The 16,463-nt window shown below is 36.4% G+C and overlaps 1 protein-coding gene across 17 annotated transcripts in view; it reads right to left on the reverse strand.

Annotated features, from left to right (window-relative positions):
- SGMS1 (sphingomyelin synthase 1) overlaps positions 1-16,463 on the reverse strand; it is a 485,077-nt gene that overhangs the window by 168,568 nt on the left and 300,046 nt on the right. The window lies entirely within an intron of this gene.

Raw genomic sequence — 16,463 nt, forward strand, 5'->3', positions numbered from 1 at the left:
CATCAAGAGATCGAGAAAGCCTTCTTGACTAAAAGGGGGGAGAGAGAAATGAGACAAAATAATGTTTCAGTGCTGAGAGATTTCAAACAGAGTCGAGAGTTATCCTTGAGGTTATTCTTATGCATTATATAGATATCCCTTTTTAGTTTATGGTGCACAGGAACGGCTACAGGGAAATACCTAAAACTACTGAGCTGTGTTCCAGTAGCCTAGATTCTTGAAGACGATTGTATAAAGATATAACATTTACAATGTGACCACGTGATTGTGAAAACCTTGTGTCTGTGCACTTTATATCCAAGGTATGGACAAATGAGTAAAAAATATGGATAATAAATAAATAAATAAATAAATAAGGGGACAAAGGGTAAAATAAATTGTGTAGATGGAAACACTAGTAGTCAATGAGAGGAGGGGTATGGTACATGGTATGTATGAGCTTTTCTTTTTTCCTTTTTATTTCTTTTTCTCAAGTGATACAAATGTTCTAAAAAAAATAATCATGGTAATGGATTCACAACAATGTGATGATACTGTGAGCCACTGATTTTATACCATGTATAGAATGCATGTTTGTGAAGATTTCTCAATAAAAAAAGAGCATGGCTTTTCTGGAGTACATAAGAGCTTCAAACCAGCACACTCCATTTCTCAAATTGCCTCAAACACGCTGCTACTACTAAGTAGAATGCAACTACTGCTCATTTTATGTTATTCAAAGAATTACAAGTAACAGAGCAATGGCAGTGTCATGAAAACAAAAGCAATTAACTCAGCTGATACACTTGAAGAAAACAATCCGGATGGAGACATCCTGGCTGTGATTGTTAAAAGTCCAGGGCTTCTAAATCACAAGTCACATTTGATGTTAAGATTTAGCCTGGTTAAAAAGAATACACTCCCACATCGATGTTGATAGCAGTATTATCCACAATTGCCAAAAGATGGAAGCAACCCAAGTGTCCACAACAGATGAACAGATAAAAAGAATGTGATATATATATAATGGACTATTATTCAGCTATAAAAAAGAATGAAGTTCTGATACATAGACAATATGGATGAACCATGAAGACATCATATCGAACGAAATAAGCCAAGCATGAAAGGACAACATTGTATCATCTCACTTACCAGAAATAATATATATAAATTCAGAGTCAGAAACTAGATTATTGGTTACCAGGGGCCTGACGGGGTAGGAATGGGGACTTAATGTTTCAATGCTTCAGAGTATCTATTTGGGCTGATGAAAAAGTTCAGAGTGTATGGTAACACAACATTGTGAATATGATTTACACCACTGAATTGTATATGTGAACTGGGAATTTTAGGTTGTATATATGTTACCAGTATAAATTTTTTTTAAATCATAGAACTGTGAAAAACAAGAAAACACTCCCTTTCAAATGTACACTCTGTTCTCTAGGACCATGCCAAAACTGCTCTCCCAAGATAGTGGCAAGCACAAAAAACCACAGCTATTCAAGAGCTAAGGAGGACAATACTTGCATTAAGGTGGAAAAGCAGATCGTGCACACATTAAGACATGAGTGTTTTGGATTCTTCGCCTCTTTTCTCTCAAGAAGTTGGTACACTGTGAGGGGATTGGGCTTCCCTATTGGAGACAGTCATTAATGTGCTTGTAGTCAGTCACACTGATTTCCCAGATCTGCCAAGTAAGATCTTAGGCATGTTGTTTAATTTCTCTGAGCCTCAGTTTCCTCATTTATAGAATTAGAGTAATATCAGCACCTACACCTAAATCTTAGGTGGGTTCAAAGAGATAATGCCTGAAAAAGTTTATAAAGCTTATGACACTCAGGAAGTGTTTATTAAATGTTGTTCCCATTGGAGGAAGTACATATCCTCATCCTTAGAAGGACAAAGCAAGTGTCAGGGGGGAGTAAAAAAAATTTTTTTTTAAGTAGTAGTAGTAATATCTTGATAAGCTCAAATATGGACCAGACCACTTCACAAGAAGACCAGAAAACAGGTTTAGATAACGTTTCACTTAGCAATAATGGACAAATGACCATACCTGTGCCTGTATCTCTCTTGGGTGCAAAGTAAGGGTGGCAGCAGCCATTTGCTTGTTGGCAGTGGAAAGATCAGAAATGTTAATGTATGTCACATAACAAACATAGAAACAAAACTGAATTTCAAAGTTTGTAGTTCAGGAGGCCAACATGAAAATCTACCAAATCATTCAGTCTAATGCTATAATTTCTGTAGCTATATAATAATCAAGAATATATCATGCATATTAACAGAACTCCTGGGTCACAGACTCCTAACTATTCCTCCAAATCTATTCTTTCTCTCTCTTCCTTTTGGTAACGGAACTCCAGAGTTTTAGCTTGATACATGTCCATCCAGGTACAGACTACATTCTCAGCCTTCTTTACAGCAATATGTGGCCATAAAACAAAGTTTCAATTAATAACATCACATAGCTTGAAAGGAAAGCTAGTTGTGTCCACATTCTTCCTCTAGCTTTCATGAGTTAGAACATGGATATGGTATTGAAAAGCCAGCTTTAACCACAGAGATAAGAGCAACAAAATAGAAGGGCAACAAAACAGAAGGCATCTGGATCCCTGAATGAATTTGAGGAGCAGAGCTACCTACCCATGATGGAAAGCCATCCTACTCCAAAATATTACATGAGAGAGAACTAAACTTTAGTCTTCTATAAGCCTCTGTATTTTGAGTCTCTTTGTTATAGCCACTTAGTCCATGCCATAATTACTTTAACTGCTACTACAATTTGCATAAAAGAAATTGATCACTGCATCATTTTCCATATTTAAACAAATGTTAAAATCTTAGTGATCATCAGAATTACTGCAGTTTGGGGAGATACATTTTTGGGCAGATAGGCCATTTGATCTCCTGCTTCATGACTAGCTCTCTCTCTTTGAAACTCGTGTTTCAGGCATTGGTCAATTGAATGTATTGGGCAGAGAATCTACTGCTCTTTTTCAGTGACAGCTGCAGGTTTTTCTCTCCAGCCCAGACCTCTCTCCTGAGTTCTATATCGGTCTGTAATGGCCTCTTAGAAACCTCTAGGTGTCTGCTCCAAGTCCCCTCAAGCACAATGTTTCCAAAATAAAATGCCATTAAAAAAAAAAGAAAAAAAAAACTTAGCATTTTTTAAAGGCAGTAACTACATGAACATGGCCAGAAGATTTGCCTCTCTAGGCTGTCTAAAATCCACCTTTTGTTAGAATTAGAAAATCACCATTTTGTCAACTCCAATGAATAATCTTTCTAGTTTTATCATCAACAGTGCTAACAAAACAAAAGAAAAATCAGATATCATATGCCTTTTAGTGGAAGAAACTACAACCACCTCTTTGGTGGTCATATCACAGAATGATCATATGTTAAGAATGTTTGTGTTTGTTCGTTGTTATATTTTAAAAAATTTTTTTTTAAAAAAAGTAAAAATGTGTGTGTACATATATACACAATAAAAGAATCAAGAAAAAGAAAAAACTCAAATTTAATCAAACCCCTAGATTAAGCTACCCACTTACTAAGAAATATATAGAAAAATGAACATAAAAAAACCACAGGAATGTGAGGCGCAAACTACTTCTTCAATAAATCATTCACTGCAAGGGGGCAAAATCATGGATGGGTAACCAGTACATTAAAAAAATACCAACGGATATAGTAACCAATCACAATGTTGTGAATCTTGTTTGACTCCCTATCTAAACTGGAAAAGACAGATAAAAAACCAAAACTATGATATTCATGAGACAACTGAAAATTTGAACACTGATTGGATCATAAAGAACATTAAAGAATTAGTGTTATTAGGTATGATAATAGCACAGTGAGGTTTAAAAAAGATCCTAAAGGATCTATAAAAATAGAAATAGGACTTAGCATTTTTAAAAATTCTTGCACCAACAGAAATAGTACTGCTTTATATTCCTTTCCCAAGGTGGGCAGCTTTTCACCTAAACAGCATAAAGCATTTAGCTTACAGAACAGAAAACTGAACTGTATGACACACAAATGTCTCTGGGTGAGCTCTCATTCACTGGAAGAAAACAGGTTTTAAGACCTTCAGCTTCTACAACACCTCCCCCGCAGCAAAAATAAAAGTATCACTCTGAAGATGAACAGTCAGCTTGAGCTAGCTGACAGTATTCACACATAGTCAATGAGTTGGTATATAGTTAAAACTCCTATTTAGAATCATGACAACACAAAAACCTTATTAATGTACTATTTCCCTGTAACTGATCTCTTTTTAATATTGTCCATTTGAAGGAGTTGTGGTTGACAAGGTAGAGCAGAAACACTGCAGAATGATGGTTACCAGACAACTTTATGTAGGCACTACAAGGGCAATATCTCAGACTAGTGGTTCTCTAAAAATATCTGTGTGAAACTCCAGAAACTCTGATTTAATTGCCCTGTGACAAGGGACAGATATGATTTTTTTAATGTAAACTGTTTGATAAATAGCATACAGGAAAAATATAAAAATTACTACAGTTACATGAATTTACACAAAGTGAAAAATTTCACCTTCAAATCAAACAGAACATTACCAGTACTTCAGAAACCTCTCTCAAGTCTCCTACCAGGCTAGCCACATCCTCTCCCCAATAATAAGTTTTGCCTTTTAAAAAACCTTTATGTAACTGAAATCATACAATACGTACTTATGTCTGGCATGTAGCAGTACTACATTAGGTTTTAGATTTGCAGTTTTCTAAACATTTTTTCTGTTGACTAATGAAACACAACAACTTTTCAGAAATGCATTGGATCTCTTATTTTATGCAACAACTTTTCAAGTCTTTTTCCCACTTCTCTATTGAGTTGTCTTTTCTTATTAATTTGTAGGAGTTCTTTCTTTATTCTGATTACATGTCCTTTGCCCATTTATGCATTTTATATACATATTCTCTCACTCTGTGTTTGTCTTTTTATCCCTCTTTATGGTATATTTTGACAACAGAAGTTCTTAATTTTAAAGAGTTCAATTTATTAATCTTTAATGTTATGACTTGGGCCTTAGTTCTATTTAATAAATCTTTGCTTACTCCAAGATAATGGATATATTTTCCAATACCGTCTTCTAGAAGATAACAATCAACACTCTATCTGTCAACAACAAATTTTCAACAATCCATTTGGGATTGGTTTTTTGTATGATTCATTTTTTTTCAAGTGATCTCCAATTTTACTGGAAGAAAAGAAAGAGCATCCTTTCTCCAAAGATCTTCATTATTGCATTTGCCATAAATTGAGTTAGGCATCATTTCGAAAAAAAGAGAAAGAGAAAGGAATATGTAGCTAGGAATTAGACCCACTGTCCCAAACTATCTCTTTAATCATAACTTAACATGATTCTTAGCAATCATCTATCAACAACTGCCTATAAGCAGATTTTTCAGATGCTTCTTTCTTTAGAGTTCTGAAATTGTTACTGTTTCAGTTTGCTAAAGGTTCCAGAATGCAATATAGGTCGGCTTTTACAATGGGGATTTATTAGTTTACAAATTTACAGTTCTAAGGCCATGAAAATGTCCCAAGTAAGGCATCAACAGGATGATACTTTCTCTGAAGAAAGACCATTGGCATCTGGGGTTCCTCTGTCAGATAGCAAGGCACACGGCTGGTATCTGTTGGTCCTCTGGTCCCAGGCTCCATTGCTTTTAGCTCATGGTTTCAGTGGCTCCTTCAGCTTCTGTGGGTTCTTGCTTCTCCAGGGATACCTCTTTCTCAGCTCTCTCAGCTTTTCCTGCCTGTTATACTCCCACATAAAGAACCCCAGTAAAGGATTAGGACCCACCTTGAATGGGCTGGGTCACATCTCAATTGAAACAACCTAATCAAAAGGTCTCACTCACAACAGGTTTGCCCCACAGGGACAAATTAAAACTGCATGACTTTTTCTGGGGTACACAGGCTTCAAACCAGCACAATTACTATTATCAGTAATATCCACAATTTCAAGAGCTAAGACTATGCCAAACTTTTGTGCTATGTTGCTTCATTTTCTATTGAATATTCACAACAACTCTTTAATGTTAGCACCATTATTTTCTACTTTCCGGAGATGAGGATTAAGAATCAGGAAATTCAAGTAACTTGCCTCAGACCATTTTAGTTAACAGGTGTCAGAGCTAAATGTTTTTGAAGTTCAAGACTATGTTTAAACAACTCAAATAGTAGGTGCATTTTCAAAACTAAAAAAGGCATTTGGCACTCAAATAGATACAGTGACGCTCCACATCATGGAGCAGGGCCAGCAATGCTGATGGCTCATCCTTCATGGCTTCTAACATACAGCAGGCAAAGCTGACCATACAGATGAAAGAAACAATTCACATAAGCCATAGAAAATGTATATGTCACTGTAACTACTTCAGAATTCTTGGAGCTATGGCAACCCTTACATAGTACTGTCACGCAGAAGTTTCTAGAATGAATTATTATGACCAATTTGCCCAAAACCACAAAGTCGAGTATATTTCATCATCTACGAAGCAAGGGATTAGCATTTATTGAGCCCTTTCCATGTACCAGACACCACGGAAGACTTTTTCTATACATTATCTACTTAATTCTCATTATAATGCCATGAAGTAGGTATTATAATCTCCTCCTTAAAATAAGAAAATTAAAGTTTAGAGAAGCTAAAGAACTTATTCAAGAATACATGGCTACTGAAGGGCAAAGTCGAGATTCTAACCCAGGTATGTTTCTACTACCAGGCTGCTTTGGACACTTCAAAGTTATTAGGGCCAGTCTCTATTGCTGAGTTCCTCCTCAGAAAGCATATATATATTATGGAGGAAAAAAGTCTCTTCTGAAGCTAGTTAATGGTGATGAAGAAGATGATGATAATACTAACAAATGTTAATTATTTTAACAACATATCACTTAAATGCCAAAAACCACTTTAAGAACTATACACTTCCTCATTTAGTTCTCCCCCAAACCCTTGGTGGGTAGGATCAATATGATATAGTTGAAGAAACTGTGGAAGAGAAAGGTTGAATAATTTGCACAAGATTATTCTGCTAGTAAACGACAAAGCTGGGATTCAAGGCCAGGCAGCCTGGCTTCAGTTCTTGTTCATAAGCACTACATTACACTCTCTCCTCAGAGAACAGTGAGAAGCAACATCCTGAAGACGACTGAAGAAGAAAGGAAAATGCAAAACAGCAGTTAGTGGGGCCAAAGAATAAGAGCACCAAAACCACTAATGATTCTAAACTACAACTTATCAATAGTCACAGCAAGAAATCCTAAAAGGATGGCACAGGGAAGTGAATCAGTTTTGGGATTCAGTGTTTGCTTAAAGAGAATAGTGACCATAAGACATAAGCTCAGAAGACCTCACTTGGGCCAAAATGCCAGCAGTTCAGGCAGAGCTCCTGACAGCACGAAAGTTACTTATTATGGCAGAATTTCCTGTTACTTTTTCACTGCCATTTCTACAACTGAAAAGTGGAGGAAAAGCTAACCAGGGTTACTGAATTCACAGCAAGTCAGAAGAAAGGAAGGAAAGCAGAGGAGGAATAAGAAACATACTTCTAGGTAAGGAGGAGAATGTGCAGATAAGCGGGTAAGAACAGAGAGAAGCCATATTCCTGGTTAGGCGTCAGGTGAGAGTGTCTTTAAAGCGGCTCCTTTGATCCCCATCATTTATTATCTATGCCTTCTGTAGACTCCTTCCCGAGTGGTCAGGGCCTGTGACTTCTCACCAAAAGAATATGGTAAAGATGATGGCATATACATGACTATATAACATAAAATTGTAATGCCATTAGGCTACAAGTTTTTTCCCCCTTGCTGGCTTTGAAAAAGCAAGCTGCCACATTGTGAGCTACCTATACAGAGAGGGCCAGGTAAATGGGCCTCTGGCTGATATCCAGAAACTGAGGGCCTCAGTACAAGAGTCTGCAAGATATTGAATTCTGCCAACAACCTCATGAGCTTGGGAGCAAATCCTTCCCATTCAAGCCTCAGATAAGACAGCAGCTCCAGTCAACACTTTGATTGCTGTCTTGCAAATACCCAACTAAGTCACACCTAAATTCTGACTCATAGAAATTGTAAGAAAATATATGTATATTAGCTATGCTGCTAAGTCTCTGATAACATTATTATGTAACTACAGAAGCCTAATACAGAAGAGAAGAGAGGTATGTGTTCCTGATGCCACCATGTGTCCTTCTGGGAGTGGAGGAGGAAGGAAGAGATAAGCCTAGGGAGAGTGACCCTGCTTTTACGTATTTATCCACCCTGCTAGTCAACTATCTCTAACTCAGACTCTCATTTTTATCCTCTACCATACTGGTCCTCTCATCCTATTGTCACTGTAGGACAGAATGGAACATATTTACCAAGGAAATAACAATCTTATAAATAGTAAGTAAGTCGGTACACAAAGGCTACTTTGCATGCATAAGACCAATTAGACCAATAAAGCAGTAAGAGGCTATTGGCCATAATATGAGCTATACTATGACCCTACCTACTGTAAAATAATTTTAACAAAACTATTTCAAATTTTATATATTAGACTTAGAGTGCTTTATTAAAACACATGTACTGAGAGACAAGTTGGAGATGTTCTGTATTAGTGGTCTAAAAACTGAATAAAAATTAAGGATGTCCAAAGTTTGGTCGAAATTTGCTAATAAATGCTTTTTAAAAATCAAATACACATATATATTTGGTTTCTAAATACATATATATTAGTCTTTGGAGCAAGCATCTATAGCTTCTACAAATTAATTCAAGTAACAAAGATTTTCAACCAGAATATACAGCTAAGACTACCTCACCTAACCAGAGACTTCTTATTACAACAGACTGTCACGCTGGTGAAAAAAATTCTAAAGTCACATATTTTGGAAGTTGGAAAAAAACTCACTAATCTTCTAGTTGTAGCCTCTCAGGTGACAGAGATGACGCACAGACCCAAAAACTTTAACTGACCTGTTCAAGGTCACTCAGTAGCACCTCCTATTTCCCAGGCTTCTTTATACTTAGGTTTATCAAACTTCAGCTACAATGCCAGAACTAGAGGAATCAGTGGTATCAACTAGTCTATGGTGGGAAAAAAATAGGAGCTAACTTTTTACACACTATGAAGTTCCTATTTCTAAAAATAAGCTCTGTGGCAAGAGAAAAAAATAAGACTGAATAAAACATTCATATTAAATTGTTCCAACTATTTTCAAAAGCAATGCACAGTATTTTCTAAGTAAACTGAGAAGCTCCTAAAATAGGCTGTCTTTTCTTTAAATGATCTTTTTGTTTGTTTTTAATGAATATTAAGTAGGGAAAAAGTCAAAAGAGGGCTGGCAGAGACACTTGCACAAGAGTGTCTATTCCATTGTTTTCATTGAATCATTCAATAGATATTTTAGTGGCACCCACTATGGCAAAGGATTGTAGTACACGCTGTAAATAAGGAGTCTGTCTGGATAGAAGCAAATGAAGCTTACTAATGTTATTGGCAGAAACAAGTGACCAATGCAGAGAGAGAAGTTTCCAGGATGTATTTTTCATAGACTATTAAGCATAAAGACCAGGACTCTCTTTGCTCCTAAAATCTCCCATATTTAGAATAAATAGCAACTCATTTGTCTGTGAAATAACAGTGTCCTTAAGGCAGCAGTGGGAGTTATCAAAACAGGAGTTAAAACACCTCCAGGTCTTATCCCTCCAAAAAACCCAGGAAAGGTTAACAATCCCAGCAGCCTAGCAGCAACATAAAAAAAAAAATTTTAAGGAAAAGTGATCTTTCCATTCAACATCCTCCTTCTTAATCTTTTTCTCAGGGCCAAGAATAAAAATATGCTTAAAAACAAACCAAAAGAAATAAAAGCTAATAACTCCACTGCAGCCAGCAGGTTTTTCTTCTCAACATGAACTTAAACCTCTACAAGCATTACAGTCACTAGGTCATTATTTAAAACTTCCATGTTTCAAATGCATCTAATCCCTTAGACATAATATTACTAAATAATAATAATGCTACTAAGAGTAAAAATAGCCCAAACTGTTTACCATATGCAAGTTACGGTTCTAAAAGTTTCACATGTACTAATTCATTTAATCGTGACTATAGCCCTGAGGCATGTTACTATTATTATCCCAGTTTTACAAATGAGAAAGCTGAGGCAGTTATTAATTCATTGCATCCACCATTCAACAAACTGTTACTGGAAATTTCTTTTCTCTCTGGCCTCATTTTTCCATTTGGAGAACCTTCAATAGCTTAACAGTCCAGACTTCTTCTCCACCTTCTCTCTAGCATAAGAGGAGTAAATTAAGGGAATAATGAGTTTGGGAGAAAGGCCCAATGTGGCCTTTCACTCTCAGTTCCACCAGGTATATACCTAGCAGTGGGGTTTCAGGATCATATGGCAACCTAGGCCCTAGCCTCTTGTGGAACCACACACAGCCCTCCAGAGAGTCAGCTTCCCTACCAACAGTCAGTAGATACATTTCTTTCTTTACTTCTCCAGCATTTGTTTCTCTCTCTGTTCATTTTTAAACGTTTTATTCATATATCATACAACCCAACCTAAGTAAAAAATCAATGGTTTCTGGTATAATCACATAGCCATGCCTCACCACTATAATCTATATGAAGATATTTCCTTTTCTTCTGCAAAGAATCCATTACCCATCCCCTATGTGCCCCGTTTGCTGACATTTAGTATTGGCATAAGACCTTTATTACATTCAGTGGAAGCATATTACAATGTTACTGTTGATAATAAACACTAGCTTGCACTGATTGTATTTTTTCCTGTATACCATCCCATTTTCAACACCTTGCAATGTTGATATTCATTTGTTTTCCCTCATGCAAAAACATTCTTATATTTGTACATTTAATCACCATCATTGTCCACTCTAGGCATTCCTAAGTTATAAGCCCTCAGTCTTTATCTTTCCTTTTGGTGTTACATGCGCCCCCAGCCCTTCTCCCTCAATATTTCCATTCCCTTCTTCCTGAATAATCACATTCAGCTTCTATTCAGTGTACATATATTATTTCAGCATGGTCTTTTGATGAGGAGGATAAAAGGGTGCACGTGTTCACCGTTAGTTTATCCAACATTACGTACATTCAAATAACCAATTTGCATGATATTTTGTTGGTTATAATTTGCAAAACTGTTTAGCTCTGTCTTACCACATATTTTACATGAGTGATTATTGGAAAAATCATCCCAATGTTCCAAAAGTAACTAAAATAAAAATAGTTATAAACAGAGGCAACTGAATGACTCTTGGCTTTCATCTCTGATAGTTCCTCTGCCTGTTTTTTTCCATCCCATTTTCCTACCTTCATTTAGGTGTCAACTTTAAACATGTTTCCTTTGGGAAGATATTTTCAAACATCTCAGATAAGGCCAAGACATCCGGCATACACTTCCATGACAATGAACTTCATTACTCTCAGTATATCTACAATTCCCTGTTCAACACCTATTTTCTTGCTTGTGTATTAACTCCCAGAAAGCTGCCTTGTTCAATGAATAGGTACACAGATGGTTGAGAAACTGATGAAACAGAAGGTTTTGGCATTTTGAAATGACACTCTCATTGAGTGACTAAATACACAGCTGGTGAAGATCAGTGAAACATGATTTCTCAGAGCAATTTTGGGGCTTTTCTTCCTACACCACACAGACACCCCAAGAAAGGTGACAAAAGAAAGCTATCTCCAGGTGTCTATAATCAAATTGCCTCTAAATTTAAACAGAATAAAACAGGCCAGCCATTCTGAGCTGTGTTAAAATAGAGGCTACATGGGAGATTCACCCATGCTATAGCTTAAAAAAAGTAAATATGGTTTCAGGTAATGAAAAAATTTTCATTATCTTAGGCCCTCAAGTATTCCAAGATACCCTAACAAATATCTGTACAATTTCTTTTCTTAAGAAACCTGTATTTCTAATTTTACTCTAAGGACATGATAAAAGTATGCAGTATTTAAATAAATTACACATAGTATATATGAACACACATTTACACACATATAGAACTAGTTAAAATAGGGGAAAAAAGGTTATAAAATACATACCCTATAATCCATTTCTATAAATTTAAACAGAAAATGACTAATAGGATATATGCCCCCAAGGTCATTGTACCAGGTAGAGGAATTAGGAGTAATTTAATTTTCTTCCTTTTTCATTTATCAGTAATTTATTTTGAACAGTGATCACATATTATTAGTGCTGACTAGGCAATATTTCAAAGCTGTTTAAAAGAAACATACCTAGGGAAAATGTGAAACAGGATAATGCTGTTATTATTTAATATAGCTTTGCAGACAGATTTTTTTAAGTTTCTGACCTCCTTGATTGCTCACCCATTCCCACCTGCATCTTAGTAATGATCCACCTTACCATGGTGAGCAGCAGCAGACGACAGCAAGATAGTACCAATGCAGTGGGTGTTCATTTCAGTTTCTAATTGCATTCTTACTTTTCCTGGAGCATGATATATTTTAAGTTGCCCTAATTACTCTGTAGTTCTTGGCTCTGAGAAATGTGCTAACTTACCTAGCCAATTTTAGCAATGAAAAAGCATTAAGGGATGATAAGAAATTTCAAAAGTGTAGTTTTCTTTCTTAAAGTTTATTCATAAAGGTCAGAAATTGGCAGACAGATCTTAGGAATGATGAAGTAGTTACTTGAATTTTTTCCCCATTTTTTACAGTGGCATCTTTAAATACATATTCTAAATATGTTTGTGGTAGTTAGATTCAGGTGTCAACTTGGATAGGTGAAGGTGCTTAGTTCTATTGCTGTGGACATGAGCCAATGGCATGTGAACCTCATCTGTTGCTGATTACACCTGCGGTCGGCTAGGAAGTGTGCCTGCTGCAATGAACCAGGTTTGATTTAATTGGCTCTGGTGCTTAAATGACAGACTCAACGTAGCACAGCCCAAGCAGCTCAGCATCCCTCATCTCAGCACTCACAGCTCAGCCCAGGCCTTTGGAGAGGCAGAAAGAAATCACCCCAGGGAGAGTTGTTGGAACCCAGAGGCCTGGAGAGAAGGCCAGCAGAGATCACCCTGTGCCTTCCCATGTAAGAGAGAATCTCAGTTGAAAGTTAGCTGCCTTTCCTCTGAAGAACTAATGAAATAAATCCCCTTTTATTAAAAGCCAGTTCATCTCTGGTGTGTTGCATTCTAGCAGCTAGCAAACTAGAACAATGTTTAATTTCAATTCAAGTGGTTATCTAGCATAAGCCTCTGCCTAAATTAGAGAGATCACCAAATTCCCCATCTTAGACTATACTTTAATATTTTACATTTTTAAAATAAACACTAATTATTTCATAAGTATTGCCCTGCATTTAAAAATTCTCTATTGACCAGTAACAAGTTTCATCTACTATTCACGACTTGAAGATATTATGAAACTCCAAATGGAAATGAGGTTCAAAACCTCTTTACAAATTACTGAAATAAACCACTTAAATTATTTAAGAGATCCAGCTTTGTGATGGAAGAATTGCACTCCATGTCAACAAAATACAAAAGTCAACTTTCTAAAGGCACTGGAAAGCACCCAAAAGGAGGCAGAAAGTAGATAGTCGGCAGCCCTCAAAAGAAGTTACACTCAATAATAATCTACAATTACACAGTTTATCCCATGATGGCATAACTAAGACTGTGCCACAGCAGATAACTCAAGCAGTAAACCAGAGTTTTATAGGTCTGAGGAGAGCAAAGATGGTCCTACGGGGTAGCTGAAAATTGAGGAAGAAAATCCCAAAAAAGAGGATGTCATGAAGTATGAAGCCCGCAAAGATGCATGTAACTTCCTCTACTCTTTTGTTAAATTCAAAACTATCCATTTGTTGGACAAACTTCAAGGATCACAGGGAGAAAATAACAGGTAAATGGTTGAAAAAGCTAACAGATTTGAATAGCTGTTCACCTTCTGGGAACAACGTTTAAAGCTCAAGACCTGTGTGCTGGTTTGAAAGGAAGTATGCCCCCTAAGAAAAGCCATGTTTTGATATAAATCCCATTTCATAAAGGTAGAATAATCCCTATTTGGTACTGTATATTTGAAACTGTAATGAGATCATCTCCCTGGTTGATGTGTTTAGTTAAGAATGGTTGTTAAACTGGATTAGGTGATGACATGTCTCCACCCATTTGGGTGGGTCTTGATTAGTTTCTGAAGTCCTATAAAAGAGGAAACATTTTGGAGAATGAGACTCAGAGAGAGCAGAGAATGCTGCAGCACCACGAAGCAGAGAGTCCACCAGCCAGCAACCTTTGGAGATGAAAAAGGAAAACGCCTCCTGGGGAGCTTCATGAAACCGGAAGCCAGGAGAGAAAGCCAGCAGATGACGCTATATTCGCCATGTGCCCTTCCAGCCGAGAGAGAAGCCCTGACTGTGTTTGCCATATGCCTTCTCACTTGAGAGAGAAACCCTGAACTTCATCGGCCTTCTTGAACCAAGGTATCTTTCCCTGGACATGCCTTTGATTGGACATTTCTATAGACTTGTTGTGATTGGGACATTTCCTTGGCCTTAGAACTGTAAACTAGGGACTCATTAAATTCCCCTTATTAAAAGCCATTCTGTTTCTGGTATATTGCATTCCAGCAGCTAGCAAACTAGAACAACCTGCAATGTCAAAGGAGCTTGGTAAGTAAAGGCCTAAGACTTTTCTTTGAAATCACAGAAGCACCATAGCTTAAGGAATAATAACCACTTACTATCACTCGGGAGTATTTCCTAGGAGTATGAGCAAAATGAAAATAGACATGCCCTAGTAAAGCAGAAAAATGAGCCTGGATAATATTAATATGATTCACCATTAATTCAAACCTTGCTGGAGCAACACTCAAATCTCTTAAGAGGAATGTAACAAAATCCCCAGTTTTTACCACGTAGCATCCATAATAGCCAGTATACAATTAAAATTAATAACTATGTGAGTAAACTGGAAAGCTGAACTCCAAAGTTGAGATAAATGACAGACCTACCAATAAGCCAGAAGATGGAATTTGAAGACAGAGACTTTAAAACAGCAATAGTAAGTATATTGAAGACTCTACAGAGAACAATTAATATAATGGTTAAAGAAGTGAAGAAATTTCAGAAAGGAAATACGAACTGGAAAAAAGAACTAAATGAAAATTTGAGAACTGAAATAATAAACACTGGATTAGACTAATAGTAGATTGGTTTAAGTTTCATCACATAGTTGTGCATTCATCACCACAGGCAATTTTAGAACATTTTCATTAGTCTAAAAACAGAAAGGAAAATAAAAAAGAAAACTCAAATTCCCCCATCCATTATATACCTTCATTTTTATTGACCTCTATTTTTGGTGTGGTGTATTTGTTACTGTCGATGAAAGAATTTTAAGATATTACTATTAACCATAGTCCATAGTTAGGAAGTTACATTTTATCCCATATACTACTCCATTATTAATTCCTTCTACTAGTGCCATACATTTTTCTAGCTCATGAAAGAACTTATCTTTATTTGAACAGTTAATCAGTCATTGTCCACCACAAGAAATCACTATGTTATACACATTCCCATGTTTTAAACTCCAGCATTCCATCTGGACAAATGATATGTGTTTTATGACCCAACTTGTGGTCTATCATGGAGAATGACCCATGTGCACTTAAGAAAAAAGTATATCCTGCTGTTTTGGGGTGCAATATTGAGACATAATAAATCTGAACTTCCCTTTTCCATCACATTCAGTAAAGTGCTACTGTCACCTCTATCCATTTCCAAACACTTAAGCTTGACTGACTTAAAAATTCTGCACATATCAAGAAACTGCTCATCATTCTTTAGCCTCATTCTAGATGGTAAACTACATTCTAGATTTTGTGTCTATGAGTGTACATATTACAGTCAGTTCATATCACTGAGATCATACAGTACATATCCTTTAGTGTCTGACTTATTTCACATAGCATAATGTTTCCAAGGTTATCCATGTTGTTTCTTCTTACTGCTTTATCATATTCCATATGTATATATCACATTTTGTTTACCCATTTATCAGTTATTGGACATTTGAGTTATTTCCATTTTTGGAAATTGTGAATAATGCCGCTAAAAATATCAGTGTGCAAGTGGTTGCTGATGTCCCTGCTTTCAGATCTTCTGGGTATGTACAGAATAGTGGGACTGCGAGATTGTAAGGAAATTCTATACTTAGCTTTCAGAGAAACGGCCAAACCAAGGTCTTCCATAGCGGCTGTACCATTATGCATTCTCACCAGCAGTGAATAAGTGTTTCAATTTCTCCACATCCTCTCCAACACTTGTAGTTTCCTTTTTTGTTTTATAAGGCCATTCTAGTAGGTGTGAGCTGATATCTCATTGTGGATTTGATTTGCATTTCCCTAATAGCTACTGAAGCTGTTTGGGTTTGCTAGCTCC

The sequence above is a fragment of the Tamandua tetradactyla genome, chromosome 13, assembly GCF_023851605.1.
Source record: "Tamandua tetradactyla isolate mTamTet1 chromosome 13, mTamTet1.pri, whole genome shotgun sequence".
Classification (NCBI taxonomy): Eukaryota; Metazoa; Chordata; class Mammalia; order Pilosa; family Myrmecophagidae; genus Tamandua; species Tamandua tetradactyla.